The following is a 21,475-nucleotide window of genomic DNA, read 5'->3' as shown; positions in this document are numbered from 1 at the left end:
TTCCGAAGATAGAAGGGAAGTACTGGCGGAAGTAAAAATGGTTCAAATGGCTCTGAGCACTATGGGGCTCAACTTCTAAGGTCATCAGTCTCCTAGAACGTAGAACTACTTAAACATAACTAACCTAAGGACATCACACACGTCCATGCCTAAGGCAGTATTCGAACCTGCTACCATAGCGGTCGCGCGGTTATAGACTGTAGCGCCTAGAACCGCTCGGCCACTCCGGCCGGCGCGGAGGTAAAACTCTGAGGGTAGATTGAGTGCCGCCCTTGGATAGTTCAATCGGCAGAGCTGTTATCGGTGAGTGATGATGTCTCATCTGTCAGTCTGGGTCTGGCACAGCTTTAACCTTCTAAGAAGTTTCAGGCCAGCGAACACTCTACTGTAGAGTGAAAATTAATACCAAAGGACTGGATTCTTGCCGCATCCAAACGTGACAGAGACGCGGTAAGCACAGTGTAAGGGATGTTTGGTTTTTCCCAAGAAGGGTATAATAATTCCAATCCCAAAGAAAGCAGGTATTGACAGATGTGAAAATTACCGAACTATCAGAGTAATAAGCCATGGCTGCAAAATACTAAGATGTATTCTTTACATACTAACGGAAAAACTGGTAAAAGCGGACCTCGTGAATTGGATTCCGCAGAAATATTGGAACACGTGACGAAATATTGACCTTACGACGTATATTATAAAATAGATTAAGGAAAGGCGTACCTAGGTTTCTAGCATTTGACAATGCTAGAATTTGACAATGTTGACTAGAATACTCACTTTCAAATTCATAAGTTGGCAGGGGTAAAATACAGGTAGCGAAAGGCTATGTACAATTTGTACAGAAACCCGATGGAAGTTATAGGAGTCGAGGGGCACGAAAGGGAAGCAGTGGTTGGGAAGGGAGTGAGACAGGATTGTAGCCTCTCCCCGATGTTATTCAATCTGTATATTGAGCAGGCAGTAAAGGAAACAAAAAAGTTCGAAGTAAATATTAAAATCCATGGAGAAGAAATAAAAACTTTGAGGTTCGCCGATGACATTGTAATTCTGTCAGAGACAGCAAAGTACTTGGAAGAGCAGTTGAACGGAATGGAAAGTGTCTTGAAAGGAGGATACAAGATGAACATCAACAAAAGCAAAACGAGGACAATGGAATGTAGTCAAATTAAGTCGGGTGATGCTCAGGGAATTAAATTAGGAAATGAGACACTTAAAGTAGTAAAGGATTTTTGCGAGTTGGGGAGAAAACTATCTAACGATGCTCGAAGTAGAGAAGATATAAAATGTAGGCTGGCAATGGGAAGGAAAGCGTTTCTGAAGAAGAGAAATTTGTTAACATTTAGTAGAGATTTAAGTGTCAGGAAGTCGTTTCTGAAAGTATTTGTATGGAGTGTAGCTATGTATGGAAGTGAAACATGGACGATAAATAGTTTAGACAAGAAGAGAATAGAAGCTTTTGAACGGATTAGATCCCTGGTACAGAGCCTAATGGAGGGTTTGAATCAGAGGCTCAGACGGGACCGCAACTGTGTAGGCTGCAGAATCCTTGACTTGCACCATAGAGCGGTTAGGTTTCGGGTTCTGGTAAATGGGTCGGTAGTCCATTACACCCAGGAGTCGGCTACACGGGTAGCAAGGGCTGTGTGGCGTGGACTGGGCATTTTTTAGGTTAGAGGGTCTCGGGGAAATACAAAATGGGCTTCAGTCTCAAAGTGTGCAAGTCGAACACAGTGAGAACGTAGATCCAGAAAACATCGGCATAACAGTGTAGGGGATGTTCTAGAGCTTCAAGCGCTAATAAAGAGCACTGATGCTCAAATCGTAATAAGCACTGAAAACTGGCTAACGCCGGAGACAAGCTCAGCCGAAAGTTTTGTAAAAGACTTAACGGTGTTCAGAAATAATGGGCTAAACATAGATGACTGTGGCGTGTTTGTTGCCGTTAGAAGTATTTTATCTTGAACCGATGCTGAAGTAGATGGTTCCTTTTTGTTAGTATGGTTAGAGGTCTTTCTTGGGAACCGGAATAAAATAATAATTGGAACCTTTTACCAACTCAGATGATACATCTACATATACATATATACTCAGCTAGCCACCAAGCGGTGTGTGGCGGAGGGCACAGTTCGCGCCAAAGTCATATCCCCCTCCCACTGTTCCACTCACGGATCGCGCGAGGGAAAAACGACTGTCTGAACGCCTCAATACACGCTCTGATTTCCGTTATCTTTGAATAGTGAGCATTGGCAGATTTGAAAGTTGATGGTAATAATATATGCTCTACATCCACGGTGAAGATCGGATTTCGGAATTTAGTGAACAGCCCCTTCTGTTTAGCGCCGTCTATCTGCAAGAGTGTCCCACTTCAAACATTCTATGAGATTTATAACGTTCTCGCGATGGCTAAATGTACCAGTCACGAATCTTGCCGCTCTTCTTTGGACCTTCTCAATCTCTTAGATCAGACCCAACTGGTTTGGGTTCCACACAGACGAACAATCCTCCAAGACTGGACGAACTAACGTATTGTGAGCTATTTCCTTTGTTGAAGGATTGCATCGCTTCACGATTCTACCAATAAACCACAATCTAGAGTTCGCCTTACCCGTTACTTGTGTAATCTGATCATTTCATTTGAGATGATTTCGAATAGTCATACCCAGATACTTGACGGACGTTACCGCTTCCAACGACTGGGCATTTATTTTGTACTCGCACATTAATGGGGATTTTCGCCTTGTTATACGCAGTGTGATACTACTTTCATCATCGGCAAACAGTCTAAGGCCATTGTCAATACCATCAACCAGATTGTTTATATAAATCGTAAAAAACAGAGGACCTATTACGCTGCCCTGGGGAACACCTGAAGTTACGCTTGTTTCTGTTGAAGTCACCCCGTTCAGGACGACATACTGCTTCCTGTCTGTTAGAAAACTTTCTATGCAACCGCATATGTCATCGGATAGACCGTAAGCGCGCACTTTTTGTAGCAAGCGACAGTGCGGAACTGAGCCGAACGCCTTTCGAAAGACGAGAAAAATGGCAACAACCTGGGACAGGTATCTAGAGCCTGTTGTATTATCATGCCCTATTACACGACCTCATTCAAACTCAGTGAGCTGCTGGTAAAGGTGTCTTTGTCGCCTTAAAGGAATTCCTGGCTAACTCACCACGTCAGATTTCAAAGGCAACATTTTTTGCATCCTCATTGTAGCGCTATTAGCGGCACTCTTGAACGACTGGAGCGAAATATGGATAGACATCATCTTTCAGGTGTATAAATATGCCTTACAACCTATGTTTATGTAGCACAATTTGTTCTTGGTGTAGCGACTCAACCTGTTTCCGTCAATATACACAAAGCCTCTCCACACCTCCTACAGACCGGTGTTGTTTTCGCCTAGAGCCGCTTGCGCTTGGCAATTGAAAGCTGTAGAAACTACGGCCAGATGTCAGGGTTTTCATGGACTTGACTCGACCACGGAAGTGTCTTAGTACACTACTGGCCATTAAAATTGTTACACCACGTAGATGACGTGCTACAGACGCGAAATTTAACCGATAGGAAGAAGATGCTGTGATATGCAAATGATTAGCTTTTCAGATAATTCACACAAGGTTGGCACCGGTGGTGACACTTGCAACGTGTTGACATTAGGAATGTTTCCAACCGATTTCCCATATACAAACAGTAGTTGACCGGCGTTCCCTGCTGAAACGTTGTTGTGATGCCTCGTTAAGGAGGAAAAATGCGTACCATCACGTTTCCGACTTTGATAAACGTCGGATTGTACCCTATAGCGATTGTGGTTTATCGTATCGCGACATTGCTGCTCGCGTTGGTCGAGATCCAATGACTGTTGGCAGAATATGGGATCGGTGGGTTCAGGAGGGTAGTACGGAACGCCGTTCTGGATGCCAACGGCCTCGTATCACTAGCAGTCGAGATGACAGGCATCTTATCTGCATGGCTGTACCGGATCGTGCAGCCATGTATCGATCCCTGAGTCAACTGATGGGGACGTTTGCAAGACACCAACCATCTGCAGCAGCATAGACTATCAGCTCGGATAGTATGGCTGCGGTTACCCTTGACGCTGCATCACAGACAGGAGCGCTTGTGATGGTGTACTCAACGACGAAGCTGTGTGCACGAATGGCAAAACGTCATTTTTTCAGATGAATCCAGGTTCTGTTTACAGCATTACGATGGTCGCATCCGTGTTTGGCGACATCGCGTTGAACGCACATTGGAAGCGTGTATTCGTATCGCCATACTGGCTTATCACCCAGCGTGATGGTATGGGGTGCCATTGGTTACACGTCTCGGTCACCTCTTGTTAGCATTGACGGCAATTTGAGCAGTGGACGTTACATTTCAGGTGTGTTACGACCCGTGGCTCTACCCTTCATTCGATCCCTGCAAAACCCTACGTTTCAGTAAGATAATGCACGACAGCATGTACCAGGTCTTGGACGAACAATTTGAGCAGTGGACGTTACATTTCAGGTGTGTTACGACCCGTGGCTCTACCCTTCATTCGATCCCTGCAAAACCCTACATTTCAGTAAGATAATGCACGACCGCATGTTGCAGGTCCTGGACGAACCTTTCTGGATACAGAAAATGTACGACTGCTGCCCTGGCCAGCATATTCTCCAGATCTCTCACCAACTGAAAACGTCTGGTCAATGGTGGCCGAGCAACTGGCTATTCACAATACGCCAGTCACTACTCTTGATGAACTTTGGTGTCGTGTTGAAGCTGCATGGGCAGCTGTACCTGTACACGCCTTCCAAGCTCTGTTTGACTCAATGCCCAGGCGTATCAAGGCCGTTATTACGGTCAGTGGTGGTTGTTCAGGGTACTGATTTCTTAGGATCTACGGGCTCAAATTGCGCGAAAATGTAATCACGTGTCATTCTAGTGTAATATATCTGTCCAATGAATACCCATTTATCATTTGCATTTCTTCTTGGTGTAGCAATTTTAGTGACCAGTAGTGTAGCAAAGAATAAATATTTTAAAACCTTATGCACGATGCGCCTTTTATCATGCTTCTCAGTGTTTATGACATCGTATCTCTTGAACTATGAGCCATACAAAACACATTTGTGTAGGTACAGTCAGCTGCATATGTGGATATTGTGTGCAAAATTTATTGCGAACAGAGTCAGGAGAAAAGACGTAGTAAACTTAAACGTCATTCACAATGCGGTTGTCTTTCACGTAAACTATAACGTCATATGTACTATGTGTGGTAGCACGACAAAATTTTATTGGCCTATTTACTTCCGCAAGTACACACTGTCCGCGAAATTATTTGCGAATAGAGTTAGTAGCACAGGAGTAATAAATTTAAACGTCGTGAATGACGCGGTAGCTCTTCACGTATTTCATTGTCCATGAAGTCATACCTTAAGATATACACTCCTGGAAATTGAAATAAGAACACCGTAAATTCATTGTCCCAGGAAGGGGAAACTTTATTGACACATTCCTGGGGTCAGATACACCACATCATCACACTGACAGAACCACAGGCACATAGACACAGACAACAGAGCATGCACAATGTCGGCACTAGTACAGTGTATATCCACCTTTCGCAGCAATGCAGGCTGCTATTCTCCCATGGAGACGATCGTAGAGATGCTGGATGTAGTCCTGTGGAACGGCTTGCCATGCCATTTCCACCTGGCGCCTCAGTTGGACCAGCGTTCGTGCTGGACGTGCAGACCGCGTGAGACGACGCTTCGTCCAGTCCCAAACATGCTCAATGGGGGACAGATCCGGAGATCCTGCTGGCCAGGGTAGTTGACTTACACCTTCTAGAGCACGTTGGGTGGCACGGGATACATGCGGACGTGCATTGTCCTGTTGGAACAGCAATTCCCTTGCCGGTCTAGGAATGGTAGAACGATGGGTTCGATGACGGTTTGGATGTACCGTGCACAATTCAGTGTCCCCTCGACGATCACCAGAGGTGTACGGCCAGTGTAGGAGATCGCTCCCCACACCATGATGCCGGGTGTTGGCCCTGTGTGCCTCGATCGTATGCAGTCCTGATTGTGGCGCTAACCTGCACGGCGCCAAACACGCATACGACCATTATTGGCACTAAGGCAGAAGCGACTCTCATCACTGAAGACGACACGTCTCCATTCGTCCCTCCATTCACGCCTGTCGCGACACCACTGGAGGCGGGCTGCACGATGTTGGGGCGTGAGCGGAAGACGGCCTAACGGTGTGCGGGACCGTAGCCCAGCTTCATGGAGACGGTTGCGAATGGTCCTCGCCGATACCCCAGGAGCAACAGTGTCCCTAATTTGCTGGGAAGTGGCGGTGCGGTCCCCTACGGCACTGCGTAGGATCCTACGGTCTTGGCGTGCATCCGTGCGTCGCTGCGGTACGGTCCCAGGTCGACGGGCACTTGCACCTACCGCTGACCACTGGCGACAACATCGATGTACTGTGGAGACCTCACGCCCCACGTGTTGAGCAATTCGGCGGTACGTCCACCCGGCCTCCCGCATGCCCACTATACGCCCTCGCTCAAAGTCCGTCAACTGCACATACGGTTCACGTCCACGCTGTCGCGGCATGCTACCAGTGTTAAAGACTGCGATGGAGCTCCGTATGCCACGGCAAACTGGCTGACACTGACGGCGGCGGTGAACAAATGCTGCGCAGCTAGCGCCATTCGACGGCCAACACCGCGGTTCCTGGTGCGTCCGCTGTGCCGTGCGTGTGATCATTGCTTGTACAGCCCTCTCGCAGTGTCCGGAGCAAGTATGGTGGGTCTGACACACCGGTGTCAATGTGTTCTTTTTTCCATTTCCAGGAGTGTATTATAGGTAGATGGTTTTTTCCCCCGTAGCAATTATATCCTGGCAGTAAGGGATACGTGTACCAAGTTTGGTTGAAATTGGCACAGATGCGGAACATACACACAGACATACATACATATATCCACTTTTGTAATATTTATGGATGAACAGATATTCTATTGAAGCTTAGCTCAACAGCTGAAGTATTTCTAAAAAGCTTCAGTCTTAAAATGAAAAAGAAGTCGGCATCACTGAGATAATCTGATGACATTATATTCTGACACAATGCTCCATACTTGTTGAACTACACTCTTGTTCGGAAAAAAAAGGACAGTATACTTTGATCGGCTAGAGTTAGGATGTTCACATTCACAGGACAACTCCATTAATATGTTCGCAGCTTTTGAATAGTTCTCCGATCCTTTGAACGGATGCTGGTTTTTCAAGAAGTGAAGAGTCAGAAGTGCCTGGTCAGAGCTAGAATTCTCCTCGTGTCGTGGGTCAACATAGCGAGGCTGCCGATCCAGCTATTCATAGATATCGGTGTTGGAACAGAAAGTATTAAAGACAGACGAAAGCGGTCAGTTTAATTTGTGTAGCTAAGTAAAGGAATGGTACATCACAAGATGTAAATTAACCGTGGCGGGCTGCCGATTGTATTGTTTTCTATCAAATATTCTTGTTCTTTAAAGTTTTGGAAAATATTAAGCAATGCCACCCTTTCTACCTAATGGAGATTTCCTCTACATCTAATCAAAATTATCACATATTATTCAACTAAAAGTTGAGTAGGGTGATGGGATGGATGGCAGCAGATGTACATATGCAGTCTCGTTTTAGCTACAATTCCTAACATCCCGCCTTTATTTCTGCTCAGACGGCCATTATGATTCCACCTCTCGGAGAATGTTGACGTCTGCCACGAGGTCTTTCTCTGTCGCGATATGGTTTGCGACGGCCAGAGTAACCACGGACAGAATAACCACGTCCGGAGTGATAAATATCCATGAGGCACCCTCGCTTTCGTCACGTTTGGATTCCACGAGTACCTAGGCTCCACGCGATACAGCAGTGTCATTTGAGTTGCCTGCCGAGCAGGCGCATGGCCGAGAGCTGACGTACAGCTAAAACTGTGCTGCCTACAGAGGGGCTCCATACCCAAAATCTCCCGTCATGTGGGACGAAATAGTGTTTTGCTCGGTATCATCCCGCCCGACTCGTATTTATATGAGACACACTACTTTATAATGAGTCGACTAAACAGTCAATTGGTAGGTCTACTTTCGAAGGCGCCGCCCAGACTCCTGGTTACGAAGAGCGCCAGCGGACAACACCCTGCACGTCCATCAGTTCATCGCTCACTGATTAGACTTGGAGGAATTTGTTTTCGGAAGTGTTTAGCAACCGGATTAGGACTTTGATTCACAGCGATACTCTACAAACTATACATAATTGTTTCCGTAATAAACAGTGTGAACTTTGAGTATGGATAATCACTCAGACGTATCCACTTTACGCATGTTAATGTAGGATAGTGGTGACCTTACGGAAAGAAATTAGTTAATACATTGAATGACAGCCTCCTGTACTGCAATATCTTTGTTGTAGTTATGGGAGTTAGCCACAGATGACATTTATTCTATGAATAAACAATGTAAACAAGCCTTACACCTCCGTTTGTCCTTTCTCGAAATAGTCTTTCATGTTATATAATTATTAGTGTTTACTCAGGACGAATGTGACAATTTTAAGCTAATTTGGGATGAATGAGAGATTTGTTGGCAGATGATGGTTGAAGTGTGAGAAATGAGTTTCTCCTGGCGTATACAATTATCAAACAACTTGCGGGAAATCAGGCAGGTAACGTTTACAGCGACCGCCGATATTTGGCGGGAGTACACTCCGCTATTTTCAAGGCCTTGAAAATGGCGGAGTGTATTCCCGTTGAAATATCGACCGTTGCTGTAAACAGTACCTGGGTCAATTTCCGTAAGTTGTTTGAAGATGGTTGAAGTGATCGATATAGAAAAAAATCTACTAATACCAGTATTGCTGGCCCCTTTTTTGGCCAGAACCGGTATAGAATCTTCCTACACGACTGTCAGGGGCCTGAAGATAGCCTATTAAAATGCTGAAACAAAACATATTTTGAAACTAGACGGCTGAAAGGTGTTTATTTTGACATCCTGAATCGAACAGCAGAGTCCCGCAACTAAAAAAAAAAAATGGAATTACAGAGACTGGACCCCACAAACAACGGAAGAAATGCAAGTTTACTTGTAATCATTTTATTAAAATAAGTGCAACCCAAGATACATCGGGACGTTCTCTTGATGAGAAATTTCCTAGGAGGAAGATATGTTCTGATTGTTCACGATATGATAATTCACTAATTTTTTTGGGTTGAGGCTGATTGATATTATCGTTTTAAGCTACAAAATTCAATAATTTTTACAACGTAGTGAGTGCAGTATTGGGGGTAAAATGGAAATTATAGAAAAAGTAAGTAAGAGATGTGGAACTCTAAGTGTATTTACAGTGCAGTGATTGTGAAGGAAAACCTGAGGTCTGGTTAAGCTCTGACGGTGTTAGATAAGGGGGGAGCAGCTGGTGTTGTGCTGACACCTATACCGAATATGCTTCCTCCCGTGCTGCAATTTGATGACATAAATTCAACTGAATTAAATTATAATTATGTATTAATACCTTCAGCTGCTGACGGAAGTTGATATATATGAACGGGGACATGCCCGAAAGAACAGACACCATATCCATATAAGTATAAAGTCAACTGGGTTCAGCTTTTCAAGTACAGCTCTTGCATGTACACAAAGTACGTGAAAAGCTTCCTTTGAAACCGATCATTATGCTGAAGGAAGTTCCGATCTTATTGTGTCTGTAGATGCTTCATGGATGGAGAGAGGACACACATTTTTTCATGGTATTGCACCTGTAATTAGCGATGACAATGGGAAAATATTGGATGTGCAATTTGTGTCAAAATATTTCCTCTTCTGTTCAACAAGGACACTTCTAGTAGATAAAGAATTAGGACAGCAACGAAGTCACAAAGGATCATGCAACAAGAACCACAGTTGGACAAGTGGAGGCATGGAAGATCAAGCTACAATAAAAATGTCTGAAAGCTCTGTCATGAAACACAAAGTAAGGTACATCGGCTATTTAGGGGATGCCGATAGCAAAGCAGTATGTGAAGCAAACCCATATGGTACTGACTGTTAGGTAACAAAGCTGACGTGTATGGGATATACACAGAAAAGTTTCGGCGGTAGATTGATTGATAAAAAGAAAAAAAATAGGCAAAAAGTATTGGCATGGTGGGAGGGGTGGGGGAGTTAGGAGAAGGTAAGCTTTCAGGCAAGAAAACTGATAGACTGCAAGTTAGTTTTGGAACAGCAATCTGAGAAAATACAACAAGTGTAGATTCTATGAAAAGGCCTATTTGGACCACATTTTTCCGTAAACTATCTACCACAGCATATTTTGTGCCCCAGAAGCGGTGACACATGGTGCAGATATTGGAAATGTAAGAAGGCTGGTGAGACATATGACCATCAAAATAGCTTATCCACTGCAATTTTAAATAAGTCCTGTGCACAGAGACCTTGCACTTCCCAGGCGTTTAGAAAAATGTTTGCATAGAGGTACACAGAACTGTAATGAATGTTTAAACTGCCAAATTTCGTTGTGATGACCCAAAATTACATTTTGTGGTGCTAAAACTGTTCAGATAGCAAAGTGTACATGATGTTGTTCTGTATTGTAACGATGGCAATTAAAGAAAAGTGAAGGTATTACAACTTTTAGGAATGAATTCAGGGATACACACATTACAAACATTGAGAGTCCTGGACAAAGAGCGTGTCGAGCGTAATGATACAGCATTGATAAACCCACCCGAAATTCACTTGCAGTTGACAATACCAGAAGAAAGAGATAGAGAAGACGAGGAACACCATTATTATGGTGCAGGAAATTTCTAAACATCCATAAAATCAGTGTATTTGAATGAAAAGTTGTAAAATTTTTTAGAGATGATATTTTTTAGTGTTTGGGAACATGTAACTCGATAATGGTTTAAGCTAGTACCTTCAATTTTCTCAGCTTGTGTGTATAGGTAACCTACTTAAAATGAACTACAGTGAAGTAGGTATGGGATGTATTACAAGTGATATGTGACGAAACACATGAACAATTGGTAGTAAAAAACTGTCCGTATTACAAAAGATTCATAAAACTGTAATTAATGGGCCGGCCGGAATGTCCGAGCGGTTCTAGGCGCTTCAGTCTGGAACCGCGAGACTGCTACGGTCGCAGGTTCGAATCCTGCCTCGGGCATGGATGTGTGTGATGTCCTTAGGTTAGTTAGGTTTGAGTAGTTCTAAGTTCTAGGGGACTGATAACTTCAGAAGTTAAGTCCCATAGTGCTCAGAGCCATTTGAACCATTTGTACCTCCTCATCTGAATTGAGCTTGTTATATGTTACATACTATTCGTTCAAAACGTACTGCTACAGATGCTGGAGGATGCACGTCATGTTTTCTATTAGAAGTGGTGGTTGCGGCCGTGCATCGCATGACTTCGATATTAACGTCCATGAGTACCACAACAACAGAGACCCTCATACTTGGATTGGAAGAGGGCTCCTGTCCCATGCCCAGAGCGTAGTTGGTGCTTGAAGCCGAAGCAAAAACTGAAGAGGAATTGCTTGGTAGAGTCCCAGCCGACTGCCTCATTCTACAACAAGCAACAGAGTTTTTTGGGAGACGGTGGTCAAGAATTTTATTTGTAACCGTAACGCAAGCATTGAGACCGAGGATCCTCACTTTGCACCCTCGCTATATGATTAAGTTGTCCATAATAGGTGGCTTTTTACGGTAGAGCGTGTGAAACAGCTCGCCCTCTTCGTCCATGAGAATCAGAAGGTAGCAGATATCGGTGCCCAAGTTGATGCCGTGTTCCTTGCCTTCCGTAAGGCGTTTGGTACAACTGCACGCTGTCGTCCTTATAAATAAAATACTAGGGCACAGAACGCTATGACACATTTGTGATTGGCGTAAAGAGATTCTAGCAACTACAACAGAGCTTTTCGTTCCTGACAGAGAGAAATCTTTAGACGTACAATAACGTTCAGGCGTACTCCAAGGAGAATTATAGGGCCATTTCTGTTCACAACATATTGAAATGAAGTAGTCGATAATGCCGGGGCTCCGTGAAGCTCTTTGTGGCAGATGCTACTGTATATGGAGCAATCGCAGTGCTGTAAGACTTTAGCTGAAAATAGGATGACGTTTGCTGTGGGGTCATGCAGTTGACTCTGAACATACTCTGTTGTAACGTAATGCACATAAACATGCGGGAAAACCGTTATTGTTTGATTATACATTTTTCTAACAATCACGAGATGCAATCGCCTCCATTACATACCAGGGAGAGCGCGTACAGCAGACTTAATGTGGAACGATAGCCGGAAATGGAGACAGTAGACTGAGATTCACTGGAAGACTCCTGAGGAAGTGTACTCAATACACGAAGGAGGTAGCTAACAAAACGCTCATTCGACCGACATTCTTTTTGTACTCGCCAGTCTAGGACTCCCACCAGCACCTCTTGACAGAAGAAATACAGAAGATGCAAAGGTGTCCTGCCCGATGAGTTCGAAAGCCTGCCAGAACGCAAGGATCTAGACGACTTATCGTTCTGTCGTGATGTCTGGTCGTTCGTCTATTGCTGTGGTTGACTTTCATGGTTCCCGGCTACTCACAAACGTCGACGCTCATAGAGCGATTGACCAGAGTCTCCTGGCCGTGACGCAATACCGGTTACTATAGGTTCGCTTAGCAACAGCGAAAGCGTCACAGAGATACATAAAAAAAATGGCTCTGAGCACTATGAGACTTACCATCTATGGTCATTAGTCCCCTAGAACTTAGAACTACTTAAACCTAACTATCCTAAGGACATCACACAACACCCAGTCATCACGAGGCAGAGAAAATCCCTGACCCCGCCGGGAATCGAACTCGGGAACCAGGGCGCGGGTAGCGAGAACGCTACCGCACGACCACGAGCTGCGGACACAGAGATAAAAAAGAGATGGTGTGCACAGTACTATTCCTTAATGTTAAAATTTCGATAGCTTACGTTCCCAATTAGGTTAGCTATCTGCTCAGAAACAGCCATTCATAATGTCTTTAGAGAGAGATCTAGCGAACAAAATTGTATTGCAAAATGGCCTCTCACAGGGAGAACTCAGCAGATTTAGTGGTAAGATGGCCCGTTGGACAGCCCTTAAAAAAGTGGACACAGGTCAAGCATGGAAGCAGTGATACATCGCGCGGGAGGCGCCATTACCTCTTTATTGTAGTGTCATCTTTACCATCGAGTTCGCTATGGCCGACCTCGAGCCAGATGTTTATTGCTGGTTCGGATATGAAAGCCTGCAGAGTCGAGGCAGCAGCTCTCACTGTGCGATCTGTCGGTTGTGGTTACAGCACAGTTAGGGGGTTGGTCCATACTTGGTGCACATTGCGCGTTGTATTATTGGAGTGCTGCGGCCGGTAACGGAAAGGTTTGGGTTCAGGCACGAGGTGTGGTGTTTGGATTTCCACGTCGCGCACTGTATGTTGAGAAGAAGAGATTACCGGAGCGTCGCCTGGCTTTAATCGTTCGCCTGCGCATATGGTGTGTGTTTGATTTAAGCAGGTGCAATCGTATGCTTATCTATGTTTGTTAATGGTTAACTAATGTTGTCTTGAGTGTGAATTTGGTGACGTGTCAGTCAAGTTTATGTCAGCCGTGGCATGATAATGGGGCTTGGGCTTTCCATCTTAAGTTTCCTATCACTTGAAGGATCTGCAGCTATATGTAAGGAAGCCCGGTGAGCTGCTCATTATTGAGTAACTGTATATGTACAATTGTTGTAAACTTGGTGATTAAGTACCAAAATTTGCACCTTAGTTTACGAGTAACGAAATACTATGCTGTGTCGTAAAACTACATCAGATTCCATGGAAGTGTAGTTCCGGCGGGCTCTTGCTCGTTTAAGGTAACACTCAGCTGTTACTATCACGTTTCAAGGAACAGTCTTCTCTACGCGTATATTGTAGTGTTTAAATAAATTCTTAAGTGTTTTTAGTGAACTTTTCTGTTTTAATGTTATGTTTTATTCTTTTATGTAACATGAATGCGCAATAGCAAGCGTGCTGTTGTATTTGATTTATGTTTCAGTAGTGTGGAGCTCAGTGTATTTCGTCCGGTACGGTGGGTCGTGGCACCTGGGCTTGACGACTTGACCTTCTTCAGTGGAACTGTCTCTCTTTAGACCGGGCTCCATGATGCTGGCCTTCTGTCTCGATCTCGTCCTTAAGTTGAGTATTGCTTGTTATCTTTCTTCTTGGCTCTGTCAGGTCGTTGAGCTTTGTAGCTCGTTCCTCCGCCACTTTGGTGAATGAACCTTTCGCTCGAAATATGAATCCAAGCCGGCGAAGCTAGGTGTCACTCAGCAGTTAGTGCCGGATCAGATTGCTGGAGGCTCCGCCTTATTAATTCTGTATTCCCTTATCAGCCATTTGTTTATTATATTTGTACCTTGTGTGCTGGTTGTGAAGTTCATTTTTTATAAAGGAGGCTTTCATGTGCGTATGTTGTCAGGGAAAGTTTAGATGCTGAGGTGCTGTTTTTTATCAGTTGTCTGTTATTTTAGTTAGTGCCTCCATGTACCGGTGTCAACTCAGTTATTCCTTAGTCAGAAGTTAATGTGATCGGTGTCTTCATTGCCGAGCGTTAAAGTTTTGGAAATTTCTTCTATTATTCCTTGTCTGCCTTATGTTATGCCTTAATGTTATACCTTGGTCTGAATTTATATTGAAAAAGAGAAGTCACTGTACAGGGAAGTCTTGCGAGTTCAGAGTTTGGAAAGTTTTGATTTTATTAAGTATTTACACCAACACAAAATCTGTTAATGTTTCATGCATTTGTTATGCAGATTTTATTAGGGGCTTGAGAAAAAATTTGATTGTGCTCCTGTAAGGTTGTTAAATATATATTTTATTGTATTAAATTGTGCAAGGTAATAAATATTATGTAACATAAGCTGTATGTGCTCGATAATTATGGCCCTACTGCTTCCTGTCTTATTACTGCACGCAAGTAGCAGGCCTCAAACAGAAAAAAGGCATACTGAGCTGTAAAAAAATAGAAATAGTAAATGGTCTAAGCTTAACAAGTGCAATACTGAGCGAAATTCAGCAACGGCGGCGTCATGGTTAAGTGGCCACGCTGTTGAACTGTAAACGGACGAGCCGCGTTCAACCTCCCTCTTGCTATTTATATATTTATCACAACATTATGAACTGTCCGTCTGGTCACTGAAATGTTTGCTCTCTTTGTGTAGTTTTAGCAATTGTCATGCTATGCATTGGTTTAGAGTATGAGGCATTTGGTAAGAATAGGTCACCGTTGCAAGCAAACATGATGATTAGTGAGAGCAGGAGAGATACCATACCTCACAGATATGAAAACAAAAAAGGGAGTGTGAACTATGTTAAGGCAAAGGAATTAAAGAGTCAAAAGTACAAAAATGGAACGCATCTCCAAAAACGTTAGAGACGTATGTTTTGATGGAGCACAAAGAAACTGCATGATTGTGAGAATGTTGCGTTCATTTGTTGCAACTTATGTAAACAAACTATATATTCATCATTTTCTTGGGAATGATCACATTCACATTCATACGAACACCTAAATCGGGCAAGGAGGCTTGTCTCACTCACTCACCAGGCGTACAAATCAGGTGCGGCCGTAAGAGATTTCTGTCATACGACACACGTGCTGTCACCAATGTCGTGTGCGACACACCAGACGTGCTTTCCGTTAGAGGATTCAGTTGACTAGTCGCTTTGTCATCTAACGTTTGCGGTTCCCCTGCGAAAGCCACTGTCTTTCGGCTTTAAGATGGCTCAAAAATGGCTCTGAGCACTATAGGACTTAACAGCTAAGGTCATCAGTCCCCTTGAGCTTAGAACTACTTAAACCTAACTAACCTACGGACATCACACACATCCATGCCCGAGGCAGGATTCGAACTTGCGACCGTAGCAGTCGCGCGGTTCCAGCCTGAAGCGCCTATAACCGCTCGGCCACTGCAGTCGGCGGCTGCTAAGAGAGTAGTTGTGCAGAATCAACTGTCATTACAGGTCCCTTCCTTACTCCTTGCTGTTGCAAACGGACGTTACACAACGACACAGACAAAAAATTCAGTACAGCAAATAGCGAAAAAAAAATGGCACGAAGAAGATTTGACCGCTGCTATTACTTTCGTTTTTTGAAGAAAACAATATAGATTTAAAAGTAAGTGCTAGCAGGATTCGAACCGTCGTCCCGTTCACGACCATTTACCAAAACGCCGTTGCTATATTAGGGTGCTCCATATTGCATTTCTTGTCGATGGAGCGTGCATTGTTCGTAATTTTTTTTTTCATTCAGTACACCTCTCTGTTTTCATGCTTGATCTGTTTTGAGGCGCTGTCCACTGGATCCTCTTACCACAAAATCAGGGGAAAGCGATGGGGAGTTTCCCTTCTCAGAAACCGGAGATGAAGTTTCTTTTGTTAGTTTCTTAATATTGAAGAGAATATAAAATGTACTAAAACTGACATCAAGAGGGTAAGGCAAAAATTTATTATTTTACGATACTCTTAAAAATACATGAACTGGATTGTTGTGTACAGTGTTCATTGCATGAACGAAAAATACAAGCAGATGTATTGCCCACCATAAAATATTTACAATGAACACAATTTTTCAATAACTTTCCAGCAGCTGTAAAAAGTTTAATTACAAACAAACTATAGTGTAAGAGGAGCCTAAAGGGTTAGTTGGTGGCCAAATCCTTCTGCTCCATTGATGAATCTCTTAGCACAGCTAACTGATGTGTATACGTTACTTACAATAAACTGAAGTGCCAAAGAAACCAATAGTGGCATGCATATTCAAATACAGAGATATGTAAACAGGCAGAATACGGCGCTGAGGTCGACAAAAACCTATACAAGACGTCAGTTGTCTGGCGCTGTTGTCAGATTGGTTACTGCTCCTACAATCACGAGTTAGCAAGATTTAAGTGACTTTGAATGTGGTATTACAGTCGGTACACGAGATATGGTCGCAGCATCATCGAGGTAGCGATAAAGTGGGGATTTTCTTGTACAACTATTTCACGTACAGTGAATATCAGGAATCCCATAAAACATCAAATCCCCGACATCGGTGACGCCGGGACCTGCAAGAACGGGACCAACGACGACGGAAGAGAATTGTCAACGTGACAGAAGTGCAACGCTTCCGCAGATTGCTGCAGATTTTAATGCTCGGCTATCAACAAGTGTCAGCGTGTGAACCATTCCATGAAACATCATCGATATTGGCTTTCGGAGCTGGAGGCCCACTCGTGTACCCTTGATGACTGCACTACACAAAGCTTTATGGCTTGTCTGGGCCTGTCAGCACCGACCTTGGACTTTTGATGTCTGGAAAGATGTCGCCAGGTCTGACGAGTCTCGTTCCAAATTGTATCGACTGGACAGACGTGAACGGGTATGTAGACAACCTATGAACCCATGCACCTTGAACATCAGCAGGGAGCTGTTCAAACTGGTGAAGGTTCTGTAGTGGTATGGGGCGTGCACTGTTGGGTGTTATGAGACCTGTGATACCTGTAGATACGTCTCTGACAAGTAACACGTACATAGGCATCCTGTATGATCACCTGCAGCCGTTTGTGTCCTTTGTACATCCCGACGGACTTCGGCAATTCCAGCAGGACAATGCGACACCCCACACGTCAAGAATTGCTACAGAGTGGCTCCAGGAACACTCTTCTGAGTTTAAACACTTACGCTGGCCACCAAACTTCCCAGACATGAACATCATTGAGCACATCTGGGATGCCTTGCAACGTGCTGTTCAGAAGAGATATCCACCCCTTCGTTCTCTTATAGATTTATGGACAGCCCTGCAGTATTCATGGTGTCAGTTCCCTCCAGCACTACTTCAGACATTAGTCGAGTCCCCACCACGTAGTGTTGTGGCGTTTCTGCGTGCTCGCTGGGCCGTACGCGGTATTAGGTAGTTGTACCAGTTTCTTTGGCTCTTCACTGTCCCAAATAAAGTGAGTATTACTTACAATCTGACTTCTGTAAAAATTCAGTAAGTGTAATGCAATCATTGTAAATTGTTGTTGTGGACTTCAGTCCTGAGACTTTTGATGCAGCTCTCCACGCTACTCTATCCTGTGCATTGTGCAAGCTTCTTCATCCCCCAGTACCTACTGAAACCTACATCCTTCTGAATCTGCATAGTGTATTCATCTCTTGGTCTCCCTATACAATTTTTACCCTCCGTGCTACTCTCCAATACTAAATTGGTGATCCCTTGATGCCTCAGAACATGTCCTACCAACCGATCCCTTCTTCTGGTCAAGTTGTGCCAGAAAACGTCTCTTCTACCCAATCCTGTGTTGTAAAATGATTTTTCTGGTTGTTGACGCATAGCTGGAATAGCCTAAGAATTATCGTATGTATATCTTCGTATGGAACATTGACATGTTTTGGAACAAGTTACTTTTTACCGTTCAAATGAAAGTATGTTTAAAACTATTTTTTACTTATTGATCACCCATAACAACCCCTTCACTAAAGATGTGTACAAGACACAATAGCATATTTGTTTCTCTTTGCAATTATTTACTGTGTATTCCTGTTTCTACAAAATGTTCTACAGCGTGGAGGAGTTTCTCATTACGGCTCTGTTGGAACTGGTAGTCTATGTAATCTACTATGATGTAATGTAGATGGGTCAGCCAACATATGACGTGAAACTTCCTGGCAGATTAAAACTGTGTGCCGGACCGATACTCGAACTCGGGACCTTTGCCTTTCGCGCGAGAGTTCGAGTCTCGGTCCGGCACACAGTTGTAATCTGCCAGGAAGTTTCATATTAGTGCACACTCCGCTGTAGAGTGAAAATTTCATCTAGAAACATATTACGTGTTTCTACGCATTTCCCACGAGAAGATCATGAAGGTAAAATAAGAGAGATTCAAGCTCATACTGATGCTAACCAACAGTCATTATACCCAAGCACAATTCGCGACTGGGACGAGAAAGAGAAGGAAGTGGCAGAGGTACATCATCGGGCAGCTTGCGGCAAAGAGATATAACTGTGGAAGTAGATACCCCAGAGCCGCCGTGCATGGTGACAAAATATCAGTAGCCGGCGTAGCAGTAAAGCCCTAGCGTGAGGTGACGTACGTGTGTGTCTTGTGTCGAGTTACATTCGTTACAGATTTCGGGCCGATACTTGAATTAGCCTGTAGGTCCCCTCTGTGACGTAGCTGGACAAACAGAACGGGGCTTGCTGTACAGTTTACAGAACGGAGCAGAGGCGAGGCCGCCGTGTGAACACGCCTTCGGCGGGCGGCCAATCACGTTCATCCGCAAAGCCTGACACGTGCGCTTACGTAACTCTGCCACCGAGGACGGCTCGCCAGTTAGACGGTACTGTTTTACATTTGCTCGCTTTCCTGACCGACCGCTATAAGCAACGGACTTGCTTGTAAGCTTTGGGCCGCAGACAGGGTTACCTGCTGGCTTGGTTTCAGCGCCAGTTACCGACGGTCTGTTTGTGACAAGCATCTGCGACTGTAACTATTTGAGTCGACGACGAACACACAGCCATCCAGTCATTTAATAAACGTAGAATGAAAGAGCTAATTGATCTAAGTCGCTAATCCAGCAATTGGAGTTTTTTCTTTCATATTTAGAACCAGATATTACTGAGAGATTCAGAGCAATAGGCAACGTTTGACTGAAACAAAAGGAATACAGTAGATAACGAACGGCTATCTTTCAGAGATGAAATACTGAAGGATGCAGAGGATTAAATAGGTAAAGAGACAAGGCATTATACATATGCTTGGATAACACAGATGATATTGAATCTAACTTACGAAAGGAGGAAATATAAAAATGCAACAAGTGAAGCAGGCAAAAGGGGAAACAGACGTCTGAGAGATGAAACTGGCAGAAATTGCAAAATGGTTAAGCAGAAATGGCTAGGGGACAAATATAAGGCCGTAGAAGAATGTATGGGGAAGAAAAATTCAAGAAGCATTTTCAGAAAAGAGAAACAATTATATTCGTATCGAGAGCAAACAACAACACTAAGCAAATAAAAGCTGCAACCTGAAAGGCGGAAGAAATGTGTATAGGGGATATACAAGAGAAATGAACTCGAAGACAATTTTTAGATTAGGAAATGGCACACTGAAAGTGGCGATCATTAATCATTGAAGAGCAAATTCAAAACGTAACAAAATCAAAGAAGGGGAAGCAAATGACAATGATGGGAGATAGAATACTGCGAGAATAATTTGTCAGAGCACTGAAAAACCTGAGCAGACGATACTCCCTCAAGACTATTGATGCCCTTGGGAAAGCCAACCATGAGAGTACTTTACCACCTGGTGTGCGAGATGTATGAGACAGGCGAAATACACGCTGACTTCTGAAAGTTAGTAATAATTCCAACTCCAACGAAAGCAGCTATAAACAGCTGTGTATACTACAGAACCTTCTGTTTAATAAATCATGCTTGCAAAATTATGACACGATTTATTTACAGACAAATGGAAAAAATGGTAGGAGGATACCTCAGGGAGACATTTCCGGAAAAATGTAGGAACACTCGAGTCCATTCTGAATCAACGGCTTATCTTAGAGGACATGTTAAAGAAAGACAAAGCTAAATTTACAGCAATTGTAGGTTTAGAGAAAGCGTTTGACAATGTTGATTAGAATACTCTCCTTGAAATTCTATAGATAGTAGGGATAAAAACAGGGAGCGAATAGTTACAGTTCGAACAGAAACCAGGCTTCAGTTATAAGAGTGGAGAAACGTGGATGGAATCAATGATTGAGCTGGGGTGAGACAGGGTTGCAGCCAATCCCCGACGTCGTTCAATCTGTACTCTGAACAACCGGTAAACGAAACCAGGGTAAAATTTGGAGAAGGTATTAACTCTGAGGGAGAAGAAACAAAATCTTTGAGGTTTGCTAGTGTCTTTGCTATTCTGTCTGGGACAGACAATTTGAACGGAATGGACAATGTCTTAAAAACGATTATAAGATGAACATCAACAAAAGTAATACAAGGGTACAGCAAAGTAACAGAATTCAATCTGGAGATGCTGAGAGGATTAGGAAATGAGACACAAGAAGTAGTTAGCAGTAATCACCAAAAAGGAAACCAAGAAACTTAACAAAATCTCAAATAGATTACTTTTGCTATTTAAGCAGCTAACTAAATCATTGCCGAAGTATAGAGGTTAAAAATTGCAGACTGCTTATATCAACGGAAGTATTTCTGAAATACGAGAAGTTAATACAGGATATGCGTTTAAGAGTTACGAAGTCTGTTATGCAGGATATGTATGTAGCGTAGCCTTGTACGAAAGTGAAGCGTAGGCGATAAGCAGTTGACTGAAGAAGAAAATAGAAGATTTTAAAATGTGGTGCTAAGGAATAGTGATGGTTAGATGGGAAGAGCGCATACTAATAAG

General features: G+C 43.6%; 1 protein-coding gene across 2 annotated transcripts in view; it reads right to left on the bottom strand.

The window, feature by feature from the left end:
• LOC126282005 (protein white-like) overlaps positions 1 to 21,475 on the bottom strand; it is a 254,448-nt gene that overhangs the window by 98,878 nt on the left and 134,095 nt on the right. The gene's annotated exons all lie outside the window — the stretch shown is intronic.

Source organism: Schistocerca gregaria, chromosome 7 (assembly GCF_023897955.1).
Source record: "Schistocerca gregaria isolate iqSchGreg1 chromosome 7, iqSchGreg1.2, whole genome shotgun sequence".
In the NCBI taxonomy this organism is placed as follows: Eukaryota; Metazoa; Arthropoda; class Insecta; order Orthoptera; family Acrididae; genus Schistocerca; species Schistocerca gregaria.
This window is presented reverse-complemented; position numbering and strand designations above follow the sequence as displayed.